Genomic DNA, 17,009 nt, shown 5'->3' on the forward strand with positions numbered 1-17,009 from the left:
GTGTTTTGTGCCCAATTTGGGTCAGATTCTACTTTGCAAAGAGGAGGAAAGAAAGGCTGCAAACATCTCAATCGTGGGCTGGTCTTGGGTTGTTTCTTTTCTAACAAGCAGCCTATCCAAGTAAACACTTCCATAGGTATTCCTACAAGCTGTTATTTACCTCTGGATCACTGCTCACAGCGCAGCACATCAGTTACTGAGGCTCCTGAGTAGCTCACCCCCTGCACCAGATCAATCATGGCAAACAAAGCCCTTGGGAGCCCACAACCCCTGAAAACACGTCAGTGCTGACAGGGCACAAGTCAAGGGAAGGGAGAAGTTAAAAAAAAAAACCGCTGAAGGAACTCCCTGGATCAATACATCACATCTGAAATCAAGGAAATACATTACCTAAGTGCATAAAGATAGTGATTCCCAATTCTATCTCATGACCCACTAAACACTATGTTTACTCTAGTGATAGGAGAGGCTGCAACTCCAATTAAAATGCAGGCAATGTCCTCTCTCATTTATCAAAGTGTCTGGTTTAGCATCTCCCAGTCTTTGCAGTTTACAACCAGTTAGCGCTTAGCTTTCAGCCCATGTCATTACTGCGGGCTGGTAATGGCTGTGAAATTGTTACTTAAGTGTTGTATAAAGTGGAACAGCTGGCTGGTGAAAAATAACAGCATTACAGCACCCGTGCTGCTAAGTGCCACGGTACGATGTCACAAAGTGTCTGGTTTGAAGCACCGCAGGGAAAGGCAAAGACGAGGGAGAGATCACACACACAACCTCGCCCTCGGGACGTGCAGGAGATCAAAGCCAAGGAGTGTGGAGGGGCCACGGACGCCCTGCCACAGGCAGGACTCCCCTTTCCACGTTTCACTCCTGACAATGTCCTGCACGCAGCGTACAGACATCACACATCCCTCCAGCCCAACGCAAACAAACAGGGAATCCAACCCTTAAACAGCTCTAAATAGAGATGCTTTAGACCCATGACATTGAATTTAGGGGTTTTTTATTCCTGTAAGCGCTCAGGGCAAAGATCTGCGGGAACCTTTCATGCTCCTTCCGAGGAAGCGGAATACTTTCAACATCAAAGGGATGAGAAGAAAAGGGAGGTTGTTAACAGAGGTGCTACCACCGGGTATCATCTTGTCACCAGTGGCAACTAGAAGGTGGCAGATAAATTGTGTGCAGAGGGGGACGTTTCTGAGAGCTTCTAGGCACTGCACAGGCACTGCAGTGGGCTCTGAATTTGCCTCGTCACCATATCTGCCCGAAGCGTTCCAGGAATAACTCGAAGGGGGTTCTATTTTTGTTTATCTTCAGTGCTTTTTTTCCTGCCCAGAGCCTAATCTTAACCCAGCAATGGAGAAAGAACAAAGCAGTGCTCAGCTGTACAGGATGGCAGCCTTCCCTTTGCTAATGTCCACCTCCTTTGGACAGCAGTGACAGGAGTTAGAGGGGTGGGAGAGGTTTTTTCCCCCACCAGCTCATTTCAAACCGAAGACGAGAAAAATGTGAGCAGAAATGGGCCTGACCAGAGCTTTTCATGTCACGAAACAAAGAAATCAGGTCAGGTTTTACTCACTGGAAAGTCAAGTGCTGATCTAAGTCAGCAGCAAAACACTCCTTGCAAGAAACCCTGAAAGTATTCACAGTCCTAACCTGGAAATGGACAACGTTGCCCAGAGCCCATTTCTGCTGATGGCTGTGCCATGGGTTGCTCTGCACACAGGCTCTTTCCACTGACATCACCTCTTGATCCAGTAACAAATCACTGCTGCTGGAAGTGGAAACATCCAGTCTGTCCCTCCTGGAGCTCCCCTATGCTCGCTTGGAAGAGGCTCGAAGAGCAAAAATAGCCATTCTCCAGATGCCAACCATGAGCTGACAGACCTCATCAGGGTCTTTCTGAAGATCAGAATTAAATGTCAGGCTTAAAAATCAGGTAGTGTGGGACCAGATGCTACCATGGGATCTAAAATCTAGATAGCAATTTTGGAATGACTAAGCTGTAGATCTATTCAAAGAATTCCCAGGTAACTGTCTCTTGCTGGCAAATGAGTGCAGAATGATCACTGTTAATGCTCTGGGAACATTAAATGCAGTCATCCTCTGCAGTATCTGAGGTCATTCTGTTGCTGTACGTTGCTTAAATGAGACCATTTTGATACCAGAACACTTCAGTCTGACATTTACATCCTGATGTTTCACCGCCTGCACAGAACCTCCTCCCCTCTCAGAGGCTTCTGTGCTCAAAGAATCATATTAAAATGCAGTAAAACATCAGGAAGCAATGGAAAACAGCAAGAAATTTTCTGTCTTTACTTCAGGACAGCCTTTTTTAAAATTTTGGAGTACCAAAATTAAAGGCAACATAAGAAAGACAGGTTTGTGAATGCTAGAAAAGCTCGTGAACAGCACTGGAATGGGAATTATGTTAGAGAGCACATCAGAATTAACAACAGTATGAGGGTGAAGCATGGAGTCAAACTCCTTAGTGAAAGCAAAACCAAGAGTTAATTCAAGGTATAGCCACCCCCTTTGTCTTTCCATTCTCCCTAAAAATCCAAACTTAGGGCAAACTCTGCACCTGTTTGAGAGGCCCTCAATAGATCAGATCAAATTAACCATTCCACAGTGCAAGGAGGACTGGCTGGAATTTGTGCTTCCAGCATTTCCATTTCAAATTTTATGTACAACATTAGGGCACCACTTTAAGGCCACACTCTTCTTTTGCCTCCCGCTGCAGCTTCATTACTTTTTATGGCTGGAGCTAATACAGGACAGAATTTGAGCCCGAAAGAGATTCATCTCTTTGAACATCAGTCAAAAATAAAATGTGCCTGTCATTGAGAAAACAGGCAGAACTCAGCCCATTTTTGTTGGACTTGGGGCTTATTTGCGGTGAGCGAATGAAAACCGAGCGTAAAAACGCTTCCTGGATCTCTATCTATTATGAACCCCCGAAGAAATTTAGACCATTAGAAACAAAAATTGTTCCCCTCTCAGGAACAGGCCTTCCTAACCCTTTCAGTGGAAGTATTTGAGGAGGGCCCATTTAAGCAAAGTGTCTTAGAACTGACTGAACAGAACTGCACCTTTCTCGGAGCCGCAGGAAGGACATATCACAAAAAAATAGGTCATGTAGTAAGACACTTCATACTAACCACCTGAATGGCTGGGTTTAATCCCATTATTAATTTTGGCATGGCTTACAAAAGGCAGGATTCGGATGCCGTGATTTAATGTGCAGAGCTGGCTTCTGCAAGGCTTTTTTTTTGTTCTGTTCTCCCCATCGAATACTTGATGTACAAACCAGTGTTGTCAGTTGTTTTCAGAGAAGATGCCTCAAAGTTTCTTCAGATTACACTAATAGTTTCGCTGATTGAAAATCCACAGCAGAAGAGAGTCGGGAGTCCCTGAGATACTGATGGAGTTAGAATAATTTATAGAGAGCGGTCTAGCACAACATAAGCTATTTAAAACTGTATGATATACCCACAAACTCTTATTAAGGTCTGTGGTTTTCAGCCCTGTGAGACAGAAACCGGTTATCATTATGCATCACCATGAAAGCAGATTAAAATTAAATCAATCTGTTTATCTATGGGTTTGCAATGCAGCTTTTCCAAAGCATAACAGATTCTCCATCTAATTAACATTTCAGGAGGAAAAACCGTTCCACCCAGACACTAAGCCACCCTCATTCAAATGTAGATATTACAAAAACAGAGCCCAGGTGGATTTATAACAAAATTTAATTAGTGAAAGGGCACGAGACCCATTTAGGCTTCAGAAGTTGAATTGTGCATACCCGGAGTTCAATAAAATAGATCTCTCTGTAATATGTATCTCTTGGACTGGATAAAATTGCCTATTGTGCTTAAAGTTTGTGTGCATGCACACAGGTGCATATGTATGCACACATGATATGGATTTAGATTATATTCAAAAATAAAGTCCTTGTCAAAACCATAGTTTGCAAGATGTAAAACACACGAACCTCTGGAGAGCTAAAAGGAAAGGACGCATACAAATCATACAAATCAATTTAAAGCAGAAACAAACACAGAGCTTGTAGCTCTGACCTCTATTTACTTCCCAAACAAGCCATGAGAGGGCCCAATCCTCAGTGGGAAGCAGAACTGGATCTTTTTTTTTTTAAGAAAGACCCTGAATTAGAGCTGAGGAAGGAGACCTTCAGAGATAGAACAGACCAGCACGCTGTGCCCCCCTGGGACTCCAGCAGTGATCATCTTGGGACTCCCAACATGCACAAAGTCAGAAACAGGTTTTTCAGAAATCCTCATGGCTGCATCATGACCAACAGCCTGGCTGGTGCACAGGAATGGATAACTGGGCAATAACGAGCAGCAACACCAAACAAAACAAGACATTTATGTATTCAGGAGTGTGAAGGAAGGTGTTTGCTTACAGAAATGAACGACAAAGATAAATAGTGCTGCCTGCTGATTTAAAGAGGTTGGGAGCCCCGTGGACTGTTTCCAAATACTCTTTCAAAAACAATGGCAAAAAAATATTATGTAGGGTCTGAAGTCTTTCTAAATTGCTTGTAAAAAAAGCAAACAATGCACCACATCCCTTTCATCCCTGGCCAAACATCAGCAAAGCTGTTACCAGCACAGCCTGTGCAATCAGCAATTTTTTTTAAATTAGACTTAGATTTAAGAAAGGATAGGAAAAACAAAGCACAGCACTGGGCACCCTGTGCTGTGAAAACAGAGTGCCATTTGCCCCATTTCACAGGTGAAAAACATTGTAGGAAACAGCTGCCATATCAAAACGAGCATGTGAGTGAAGCTGGTTGTGGGCAACCCCCAGAGAACCATCTAGACCACAAGAGGAGTGCAATGACAGATTACCCAATCATCTGGTGCAAACGGAGGAAAAAAAGAGCATAGAATAACAAAATGTTATTCAAAACCTTTTTAAAGAGCTGTAAGGACATTTATATGTGTGTTTTGGTACGTGTACATATATATTTTTATGCTGAGTGGGCAAGCAACAAGTGCAGAAGTCCTTCTGGTTCACTTACACTGGCTGAGAACGTTGAGCACAGTGAGAAAAGAAGACAAAGCTAGTGAACTGTGCACTAGAAGTCCTCCAAAACAAACACTTGAAGAGGCAGGAATAGACCTATATATTCTCTACACATACCAAGAAGCAATGGGGTTGGGAAGACTCATTCTTTGGCTTTATCTGCAAAGCAGTGTCTGGTACAGCACCTTTTGTTTTGAAGTCACACAATAAGAGACAGTTTTTTGAGGGATGCAGTTACCACTCCAGAGCTATGACCTGGCTAATGACCTTTTAAAAGCATTTGAAGGGAGGGATGCTGCTAGCAATCAGAACTACAAGAATTTTGACTTATCAAGGAGATCAACAGCCACCACCCAGCTGTCAGATGTTCAATAAAAAAAAAAAAGAGTGTGCACCTTAAAGCACATGCTTCAAGGCTGAGGTTAAAATGTACAAGAAATCACAGTAATACCAGAAATGCAGACAGCTCATTCATCTCAAAAGAATGTCCAAGGATGTTCCTGTCCTCTCCTGGAGAGGTTGAACCCCACAAACACTCTGTGAGCCCAATGTTCCTCCCAGGGAGGGCTCTGTTCCTGCAGCCCCCAGTGCTCAGCACTGAACCTGCCCGTTCACACCTTCACCTCGAAACTCAGAGCACTCCAGGGAGGGTCTGGTGCCTGGAGGTGATGTGAAAAATGTTCTTTACTAGAAAGTTTATTTCATACTTCATAGGCAGGACGCTTCTGAGGTATTTCCAGATGCCATCCTGCTGCAAAATGAGATGGCAGAATCCCTGAGCGACGGAAGGGAACATTACCTCGGCAGCGCTAACGAAGAGCCATCAGCAAAAATGAGTTAGCACTGTTCCCTAGCAACTTCTCACAGCTGCAGATAAAATCATTTTCTGGACATCACAGAAATTGTGAATACTCAGTTCTCTTACACAGGAATGCTCTCATCCATTGCCTACGTGCAGCTCCCTCTAGGAGGTAACACAGGAGCCAGTTTTGGCAAGCTGGACCATTACATTAGCCCATCCAAAAATTTTAAAGAAGACCCATGGATACACATGTGCTGTGTTTGCCCTTCATTCAATGACATGTATGTCAGATGTTCAAAGAACAGCATCTGAGACACAGAAATCCAGCATATAACGGTCTTTGCTGCGAAAATCCTGAGCCTGAAAAGCCTTTTTTCATAAAGGCGCTTCCTCACTCCTGGGAGCAATTCCACTGATTCCTGATGACACTACTGAAGGCTTAGAGAATCAGGTCTACAGTAAAGAAAATGTAAAGTAAGTGCATAAATAAAGGGTGCGGATTCTTTAATGGACAAAAAAGCCTGCATTGCTCTGACGAGTTGCTATTGGCATAAAATAGATGTTCACTAAGCAATTCAAACAGGGATTCCTGTTATATACATAAAATCCAGGCTGAACACTCTACCTCTGTACTGACATATTTAACCATCTCTCTGTTATTTGCACGAGTGGCTACCAAAGCAACATTTGCTAAATAGTAGCAAGGAGTTCTGCTGCAGGCAAAGCCTAATAGCTCAATGAAGCCACTGATGCAGAAGGGAGTTCAATTAATACAAAAATGACACTGCTCAAAATTATTCTGTGCCCTTAATGTAGGGTACACGCAGTGTTGTCTGTATCCAGCTGCAGCAGTTGACTCCAGTGCATGTCAGAGCACAGCCACAATTATGATTTTAATACTGGAAGAGCCACAGAAAAAGGTTTGGCTGATCCAAGTAAGCAGAAGCAGAGATAACTTGGAATTACACAAAAACCTCCCTGTTGATTGCTCTCCAAGACAGAGCTACTTTGGAGGAACACAAAGGCAGCTGGTAATCCTCTCCACATATAAATCCTGAGAAAATAATAATTACATCTCCTCTCAGCCTCGAACTTCATGCATATCCTTGGACTGTTTTATTTTATTTGTGCACTTCAATATAAGAAAGATGAGAAGGAGTGAGAGGCTTCCCATCACAATTGTTCTAATGACCCTACTGTGGGATTCAAATGTGTGAGAACCCCCCCAATGTCCTCTATCACTGCTCAAAGTTAAATGGCATAAAACAGAATACGGGAACTTAAAACATGGACTGAGCAAGAATTATAGTGCACATGCATTTTTCTTTTATATTAAAACTTTGTAGCCTTAGACAGCAGGTTTAATTGAGTCACAATTTTTGGAACCAAATTGCTCTTTTGAAAATAGGGATTTTAAAAAATTTTAGTGAGCAGACATGCAGGAATCTTACTTGTGGCAAGGACTGACATTTTTTACTTCTGCAGCAAAAGCCCAGTAGCAATCAGTCAAAAACATTAATGCTCTAAATCATTTACCACGTTTTGAAATTCTCTAGCAAGAAGTGACCACTAGGCAGTTATTTATGAAAGGAAAAAGGTTATATCCCTGGCTGCCAGCTGGTAGGACAAAATCCACTTAGAAATACAAACTGTTTTATCAGGCAACTGAAACATCAACACAAAGGCTAAATGATAAAGTGCTGAGGGTCATGAAACATGTGGAGACTGAAGAAACCACGACAGAGAGAGAAAAGTTGCAGAAAAGGAGCCCAGGAAAATAACTTAAATCCTAAGTTTATCAGACATTGAGTTCTGCCTCATTCTTTAAACTGTGAGAAATGTGAGCCGTGGTTTCAGGAATCCCTGTGCTCCTGTTAGACAGTCAGGATTTTACAGCATAACACTCCCATTCAGCATGAGAAACCTGTAGGGTTGTAGTAAGGAGGAATTTAACAATCTGCCTGGGGATTAAGGCATCGCTCAGACCCAGTAAAACCCCAGCACCTGTTTGCTCAGAGTCGCCTCTGATGAATTAACTCCTGTGCTCTTGCCAACTGGCTGTGAACTCACAAACTCAAACCTGTTTATGGGGTCTTGACAGGTTTGATAAACTTGTGGTCAAAATCAGTTTTCAAAACAGATCCTCCATGTCAGCCACGTGCAGCAATCCTCTCTCTAATGTGCACTGGAGCAAGGCTGGGCCATGCACTGTCCCCACCCAGCCTGGCTCTGGGGACCAGGCAGGAGCTGCAACAGCCTTCAGGTCTGTCATCAGACCTCAGAGAGCACACGGCAGCACAGGCAGGGCTGCTGCAGATTCTGGCACCCAAACTCTGGTGTGGAGGCTGTTGCAGCCCCCAGGCAGACTGAGACAACACAGGCTGCCTGTTAAAGTTCCAGCAGACCCAGCAGCCTCCCCACAGACCTCAGCACTGAGGGTGTCATTCACTCCTTTCCCTCAACACATGCCATGAGCTGCCTTCAGTGCCAGAGTTTGCAAAATATCAGAGTCAGCAAAGTATCATTTAAAGTAACACAACTGAATTTAAAATAATATTTTAGCTTGTTATTTCAATTATTCCTAATCATTTCTTACACAGTTAAAAGGAAATCTGGTCTTCAAAATGTTATTTGCAAGAGATACTAAAACTAACAATAATAAAGCAATGTGGTAGATTCATATTTACAAGTGTTCATTCATTTCCCAACACTGCTGCAAAGTGCACCTATTTATTCCACGATATAATAGTATACTTTAGTTCTGAATAATTGGCCTTGAGCAAACAAGAGAGACAGAAAAAGCAGGAGGGCCCTGCAGAGCAATGGGAGAACACCATGTCTGTGCTAAAGAGGATTCTGTGGCTGTTCCTGCTGCTGTCCTGGCCCAGCTCTGTGGTTTGATGTTCCTTTAGCTGATGGAGAGTGTTTGGTGACCACATCTTCTGCTTTAGCTCAACTGGAAAGGAATCCCACTTGTGCACTTCACACTGCTCTGTATCATGAACAGAGAGGGCAAACAAGAGACTCACTCCCAGAGTTTGCTCAGGCTGCAAACTGAACACTAATGTTTGCATTCCCAGTGATGCTGTAGAATGCTTAAGAGAGAAAAATCTGTTACCAAAACCTGGATGTGACTGAACATTACCCATTAAAACCCCCACTTTTCCAAATAAGATGCCAATAGCAGCAGAGGCCTCTGTGAGCACCCCCATGCCCCTTTTCCCAGCCATGGTCTTTGGCTGAAAATTTCATAGCAACAGCTCTGAGACATTCAGTGTGTTCTATTCCCATCAGAGACCCTGTAGAAGCCTCAGCCCAGCTCTGTGACCCACTGCCACATCACAGGCATTCAAGTTGGTAGAATACAATACCTGTTGGTATTTTGATAACTGGGTTAAAACTCACAATATTGAAAGACCTACAAAACCTACTTGAGCTTTCTAACACAACAGACAAAAGTCAACAGCAGGTTTATATTTGTTTGAGCCTGAGGATAAAAGTCCCACAGATGAAAACGGGGCAATCGAGCCAAGCTGATCTGAAAGGAAAGTACCCTTGTCCATGAGATCCTTGGTACAACACAGTTTTCTGGAGATTTCTAATGCAAAAGCAGAGCTGACCCATCCCCACTTAGCTTTTAGTGGTTTTTTGTGGTGTAACCCAGCCCCACACAGCCATTTGCTCATTCCCCCAGCAGCGGGATCAGGGAGAGGATTGGAAGAGTAAAAGTGAGAAACTTGTGGGTTGAGATAAAGGCAGTTTAACAGGTAAAGGAGAAGCTGCACACAAGCAAAGGAAAACAAGGAATTCATTCCCATTTCCAATGGGCAGGCAGGTGTTCAGCCATCCCCAGGAAAGCAGGGCTCTGTCCCACGAAACAGGGACTTGGGAAGACAAACACCATCACTCCAAATGTCCCCACCTTCCTTTTCATTCCCCCAAGTTTATATGTTGGCCGTGACACCATATGGTCTGGAATATCCCTTGTGTCAGCACTTGGGGACACCTGTCCTGCCCGTGTCCCCTCCCAGCTTCTTGTGCCCCTACAGCCTCCTCACAGGTGGGGTGAGGAGCAGAAAAGGCCTCGACCCTGTGTGAGCTCAGCTCAGCAGTAACTGAAACATCCCTGTGTCATCATCCCCATTCCAGCATAAATCCAAAACACAGCCCATACTGTAAAGATAATTAACTTTACCCCAGCCAGAACCAGCACGTATCTGTAGGCAATCGGTGAAAAGCAAAGTAACACATACCATTCTCACCTTTGAGACTGTTTTAGGGGTTTTGAGGGGGTTTAATGAGCTTTAGACAGGGGAAAGGCAGACATCTGCTTCATAAAGAACGTTTTCCCAGCTGTAGCTGGAATTTCAGCTGCATAAAACCTGCACATTCTGAAAACCACACTGTTTTATTCCCAAATTGCAGAGGTAAAGGATGAATCAACAAACATGGCAAGGAAGAATTCAGCCCACAGCTCAGTCAGCTGCGTTGGAATTAGCACTTCACGAGCCGTTTTGCACGCTGATTCTTTAAACAGAAAGTTTGCTTTGAAGACCTATTTCAAGTCCACGATAAAGGTATCTCTGCATGCGTCACACACCACTGAGCATTCCTTTGAACAACTGCCTTTGCAACTCCAGGCACTTTAGAGAGAGACTAATTAAACAACTGCCCCTGCCATCGCGGGTCCTACTGGGAGGAAACTGGTGATGACACGACACACGTGCTGCAAACCAACCACAAAAACAACCATGGCCTGCCAAAGGGTTGGGGAGGGAGGAGTGACACATCAGTGATACTGATGGAAGTATTTAAATCTATTCTTTATCAGCTCTGCTGTGGTGGGGTGTGTAGAAAGATCCCCGAGATTTGGGAACCCCAAGGTCAGGAAATATGGAAAAAGCTGTGTATTATTTCAGTAAAAAACCCCAACCTTTCTTATGGGCTTTAGTGCTGGCTGCTGATAGTTCATCAATCTCTTATCTCTGGTTTTCTGTTGATGTATTGCTTTCACTTGAGAGATAGAAAACAAAGGTATTAAAAAAGAAAGATGCCGGGGGTAAATATTTCAGTAGTCTCAGCCACAAACCTGTCGTATTACAAGGATTACAGTCCATTAAGATTGCACAAAATCCATGGCAAAGCTTGTAATTCAGCCATATCTCAGTGACAAAAACCTCCTAGTGTGTTGTAGGAATCCCTACTTGCTAATATTGAAAATATCATTGAGAGCTACTTGTTATAACAGTGCTAATTTGGGAAAAGACAGCTTAAATCCACCAGTCACCACGTGTACCATCCTGCTCTTTGCCCAGTCCGTGGGGATGGGGAGTCTGTGAGTAAATTCCTTTGGAGAGGCTGTTTCCTGAGCAAAAAGCCCTGACACCTCCCATTCTTTGTTTTGGAAGTTCCTTGCTCTAGTGTTGGAAACAGGTGTTGGCATTGGCTGGAAGAGCAGCTGTCACGGGCACAGCACACAAGATATGACATTTAAAGCACAATTCCCTGCACAAGCAGGATATTTCCATCAGAGGCAAAGAGTTGTGGGCACAAGGGGCAATAAATCAGCCCCAAGGTTTTGCTAACAAAATATCTCTGGGTAGGCTGGGAGTGACTGCTAGAGGAGATTTAATAAAACAGTACACACTCAAAAAGAAAAAAATCAAAGAAATAAATCTGACAGGCCCTCCTGAAGGCTAATTTGGAGACCTTCCCTCTAGGAAGCTCTGTGTCTGACAGAGCTATCATGAAACATATGTATGTGCTGCACCAGTGTAGGGGGTACACTAATTAACTTTCATTCCACCTGGCTGAGAAAACCATTCCGAAGGGAAGAAGAGCCATGGACAGCACTGGAGAGTCAAATACCAGGCAGGGCTGTTAGCAAACCCTACTTGTATTAGCACCAGGCAGTAGCTCTGGTATGTACAGCTCCAATGAATTACCTGATGTCAAATGTTCATTAAGTTTGCCCTTGAAGCAGAGCAAAGTTAGACTGAAATGTGGAAAGTGGGTCACTCGGTGCGAGATTCCATATCAGAGGCATTATCATATTTGGTTATGCACTGACTGATCAGTGCTAGGGCGCTGTCTTGAGATGTGCTCTGCTCAGAATAATGAATTAATTAAAATAGGAGCTAAATGCTACTGATATTGGTGACACAGGACAAGATCACTACCTGGTGAAAACCAAAGATGGCTAAATGCATTAGACCAAACAGAAATTTACAGCCAAATATCATTTAAAGTAACATAATTCAATTTAAAATAAGATTTTAGCTCGTTATTTCAATTATTCCTAGTCATCTCTTTCAGAGTTAAAAGGAAACCCGGTCTTCAAAATGTTATTTGCAAGAGATACTAAAACTAACAACAATAAAGCAATGTGGTAGATTCATATTTACAAATGTTCATTCATTTCCCAACACTGCTGCAAAGTGCACCTATTTATTCCATGATATGACAGTATACTTTAGTTCTGAATAATTGGCCTTGAGCAAACAAGAGAGACAAAGAAAGAAGAAAAAAAGAAAAAAAGAGAAAAAAAAAGAACTAAGGATTCAGAATTTTCTGGATGTTACCCACACTCAGAAACTGAGGACATGCACTCAAAAAGCTCTCCTACATGCCCTCTCCAAATTACTGTGTCTGTGCAAATTGCCAGCTCTCATCTGCACTGATTTAAATGAAACTGGGGTATAAGTCAGCTCAGAATTAATTCAAGCAAGATACTGAAAATATTCTTCTTACTCATTTCATGTTCCGTGGAGTCACTTTGAAAGCAAACACGCCACAGGTCCCACCAGGATTTTGTATTCCAGACATCAGAAATGAAGTTTCACCATGCCAACAGTAATAGAAAGAAAACTTCTCAACCTCAGGTGGGTATTTGAGAGCTGGTGCCATTCCTGTTGTCTCACACACACTGGCTCTGCTCCTGGAACCGCTTTACCCTGCACTCATGACATTGTTTTTTTTGATGGCATCATAGCAGAGGATTTGCCCTCAATGGGAACAGAAGGAGGAGAGAAAATGAGCTCTGCTATCCTCAATATGCCATGTCCCTATAACAACACCATCACTCACTTTGGGGAGAGAAATAGAGAAACTGGGATCACTTTACTGTAACCCACGGCACACCAAGTAAATTACTATTATAGGGACATAAAGCAGGGGGCCAGAAAGGCTCTAAGGAAAAGAAAAATTCTGCACTGCTCCTCTGAAAGAAAAAATTATCTGTGCTATCCTGGGCAAAGCAAGTGCCAAAGAAGGTTTGGGTGAGGTCAAGCAACACAAACAGAGGCTGGTTATCAACAGGTCTCTTCTTCTGTCACCACTTGAATGAAAAAAAAGTGGAGTCAGTCAAACTGGACTATGGTGTTCTGGTGTTCAAAAACCAGAAATGATATTTTCTTCAAAAATGCTACAGGCTCACTGTACTTCTCAAAATCCAGTCTCGACTGTGTCTCACAAACCACACTCCAGAATGAGAACCCAGGAGGAATGTTCACGCTCACAAATGTGTGTCTCCAACTCAGCTTGTTGTGGGTAAGATCACAGAAGGACATGGATTAGATAGAATTCCTGCACCCACAAAGTTTATTCAGTTTCATACCAACCCTCAAGTTCTGAAATGCATTCCTTGTATCTTTTCAGGGATTATCGAAATCCCATTTCCCTAAACATAAAAAATTACCATTTCTGGGTGTTCTTGCCTGCTCAGAAATTTGCAAGCCTCACTCTCACTTTTATCCCTAAAGAACTCTCCATACCATCTCCATGCCATGTTCATAATTTATCTCTCTTTTCTGGTCTTTTCCTTTTAGCATTCACCTAATAGAAACATGATCTTTATTTATAATCAAGGAACTTCTCACTCCATTCACTCCTTTCTGGTTCACTTTAGAATTCCTTTCAGAAATTTTAGCTGTTGCCATTGCCACAAATGGGAGCTTCTTCAAAACTCTGTGAGCTGGCAGTGCAAAAGCTGTCCCTTGCAAAATCAGCTCTAGGAGAGGAAGAACAGAAAAAGGCTTTTACTTGAGAGCACTGACTTGCAGAACTGACACTGCTGCTGCTAGAACTGCCCATTGATTCCACTGGGTACCAAGGAGAGCTCAGGTTCACTGCACACAAGTTTATTTTGAGGTACTGGTGACAGAGCAATATATTGCAAAGTTGTGTTATATCACATGGCTTTGCTCAGCAAGATGTGTTTGGAAATCAAAGGGTGTAATATACACATTTGCTCCTGTTCTGCACAGTAAGTTATTTATTATGTCTATTTTTTCATTGCAAGATTCCTAGACAGGTAGTTAAAACTACGTGAAGTGATTTATTCAAGGTTGAGAACATTTTCAGCATTTATAACACATCTCAGAATAAGCCACGCTGCTTCCAGGACATACTTCATTGTCATAAAACTTCTGAACAATTTAACAAATCTTCTCAAAACCAGATGTGTATAATCGATCTTGTAAACTTCCCATGGAAACAGGAGGTACCCTTCATTTTTTTAAACCCTGAGAGGCACCACCTCTCTTAGCTTTCTTAAGGGACTAAAGCTTCCCAAAATCCTCTCAACTAAATAAAACCTCTGGGCTTTGCTTTGCTTTACCTGACTTTCCACCCTCAGCTCACCTGCTACACACACAAATCTCTCCTTGTCACTTGTGCAGTTCCCTTTTTCCCAATTTTCCCAGGCAGATCTGTATCTTCAGAGCTGAGGGATGTTTTTAAGGCCTTTGCATTCAGTGAAAACATTTCCTGGGCTGTCTCCAGTTGGCACTGCAGAGAAAAGGGCCTGTTCTTATGCTATTGTCCAATCTTTCCTGCATTGTTACCACATCATTAAAAGTAGGACTTTGCCGTGTAGTTACTAATTACTGCTTATTAAAGATAAGTTCAGTTTTTGACAGTGCAAGGTAGTACATAATTTACACAAGATAAAAAGAAGGGGGTACTTAGTGTACACAAAGGAATACAGAAGAGATGGCACAGTCTATGTTATGAATAAGCACATTATTATTCTAAAATTATTGTCACTTCACCAAATTAATCTTTCCCATTATAAACCTATTTTTAACTTCCCTATCACTAAGTAGAGTAACTCTAGATTTGAGTTCTGCTTTAAAGAGACTATGTATTAATATCAAAATACAAATAACATCTATGTAAGATGAACTTAATTCTGTCACATAAGTAGAAGGGTTTTGGGATTCCAAGGATATCTGGGGTGCAGTTTCTTTGTGCTACTATGACGTATTTGATCAGCTCAAGCCCCACTTAGTCTGCTATGTTATTGAGGTTTATACTGCAGTAGCCCCAGACTGTAATTCTGAAGAAGAGTGCTATTGTTGATAACATTTTCCAAGTTATCTCTGTCAAACAGTAGGGAAACACATTCACAGATTTTTTTAGGCGACTTTTGAAATATTTGAAAATATTTCTCATTTTAAAAAGATATAGAGACGTATTGAAAAGTAAACCCTGTGTTGTACACAGCCCTTCACTGAACAGTGCTGGCTCTGCTGATGGCCAGGCAGCCCCTTGGTAACAACATCCAAACCCAAGGACTCCCCACCCAAATCCCACTCCCAACTGTGCATCTCCACCCTGAGATGTACCTTTTCCATAACACAACTCCAGGAGCTTCTCCATGGGAACACAGCAGCACCAGCAACCAGCGGGGTCTCGGCTGCAAAGCAGCCGAGGTGCTGGAAAGCCCTCTGAAAGCATTACCCAAATTAACAGGGAAAGAACCATAAAATCCCAAAACCCATAATCCAGAAAACCGTACACTCAGGTACCCAACCCACATCATCTCCCTCTCTGGGTCCAGCTGCAGTCTACCCTAATGATTTTCATTTGCAAAGTGTGCGTGGGTGACTGGAACAGAATGAGGTATCATTTTCTACCTCGGTGCAGCACCATTTTTCTCTTCCTGAGACTATATTAGGATTTGAGACAATCAGTTCTTTTGGCTTAATAACTTCAGTTTTCAGCCTCAAAGGAATACAGAGCAATTCTGACACGTACTGAAATAAAGTCCAATTTATTCGGATTGAAATCTATATCTATACTTGTCTTCTCTCACTGTTTATATCTATTTTTCTGACTTCAGGCCAACCTTTCCCTAGGAACCACAAAGATTTAGTGGTAGCTTGCTGAGTTCTGTATGGCAGTTGGCCAGGTTTTAATTCCCCCAATCAGCTGATAACATGTTCTTCAAAGATTAAATCATTGTGGCACAGGAGCATGGGACCCAACCTCTGCTTTTGCTGGCTGAGCCAAAGAGAGTCCAACATCTGAACAACTTGCTTCTGCTTCATCCTGCTAAAAAATACTGATTGCCAATAAGAGGGGAAAAAAAGAGAAAGGCACATCAAACATTTTCCTCTAAATCTCAAACCTTTAAACTATAATCATTGTGAAGGAAAGGTTAATGCATCTCTTAAGGATTTTGAATGCTGGTCACTGGACAAATCTGAATCTAAACGCCTGTTCTCTGAATACCCACAGGGTGTGAATGGCCCAGCTGAGTTTACAACAGTCATAAAGAACAGACTTTCAAACGGAGTGTGGACTGATGTATACAGCAGAGTGAAAAATAAACACACTAAAGCTGCTACATAATTCTGTCAAGCATATGGTGAAGTAGTGATTTTATTTAGAAAACAGATGGTAAGAGTGAAGTGATGACAGCTGATTCTATATTGGTCAGTCATAAATAAGAGAATATTCTAATAGGAACTGGGCTTGTTACTGATCATATGCCTCCAACACAGATTTAGTGAGATCTAATCACTTAGAAAATACAGCTTTTAAAACACATTTTGCAGCTCGTTTTCAACTTTATGTTGCTCAGTTGAAAAAAAACCACACGATCACTGCACCTCACGTTTAAGAGAGTGCTGGGGGCGTTACACTCATGGGCTCAATTAGACATCCTAGTTCCTTTTAGTAAAAATGGATCCCCCTTGCATTGCAAAGAAGCCCTGAAAGGAAGCCCCACACACCTCCCCAGCCCTCCCCTGGAGGTGTTGTTACACAACCATCAGTGAGTGCCTGCCAAAGCCATTCCCTGACACGCCTGCCCCTCCCGTGAAACGCTCCCTGGGACCTCCCTTCATTTCCCAGGTTCAAATCGAAG

The 17,009-nt window shown here is 42.6% G+C and overlaps 1 protein-coding gene across 3 annotated transcripts in view; it reads right to left on the reverse strand.

Annotated features, from left to right (window-relative positions):
• TMEM132D (transmembrane protein 132D) overlaps positions 1–17,009 on the reverse strand; it is a 228,325-nt gene that overhangs the window by 141,283 nt on the left and 70,033 nt on the right. The window lies entirely within an intron of this gene.

Source organism: Chiroxiphia lanceolata, chromosome 18, assembly GCF_009829145.1.
Source record: "Chiroxiphia lanceolata isolate bChiLan1 chromosome 18, bChiLan1.pri, whole genome shotgun sequence".
NCBI classification, from domain to species: domain Eukaryota; kingdom Metazoa; phylum Chordata; class Aves; order Passeriformes; family Pipridae; genus Chiroxiphia; species Chiroxiphia lanceolata.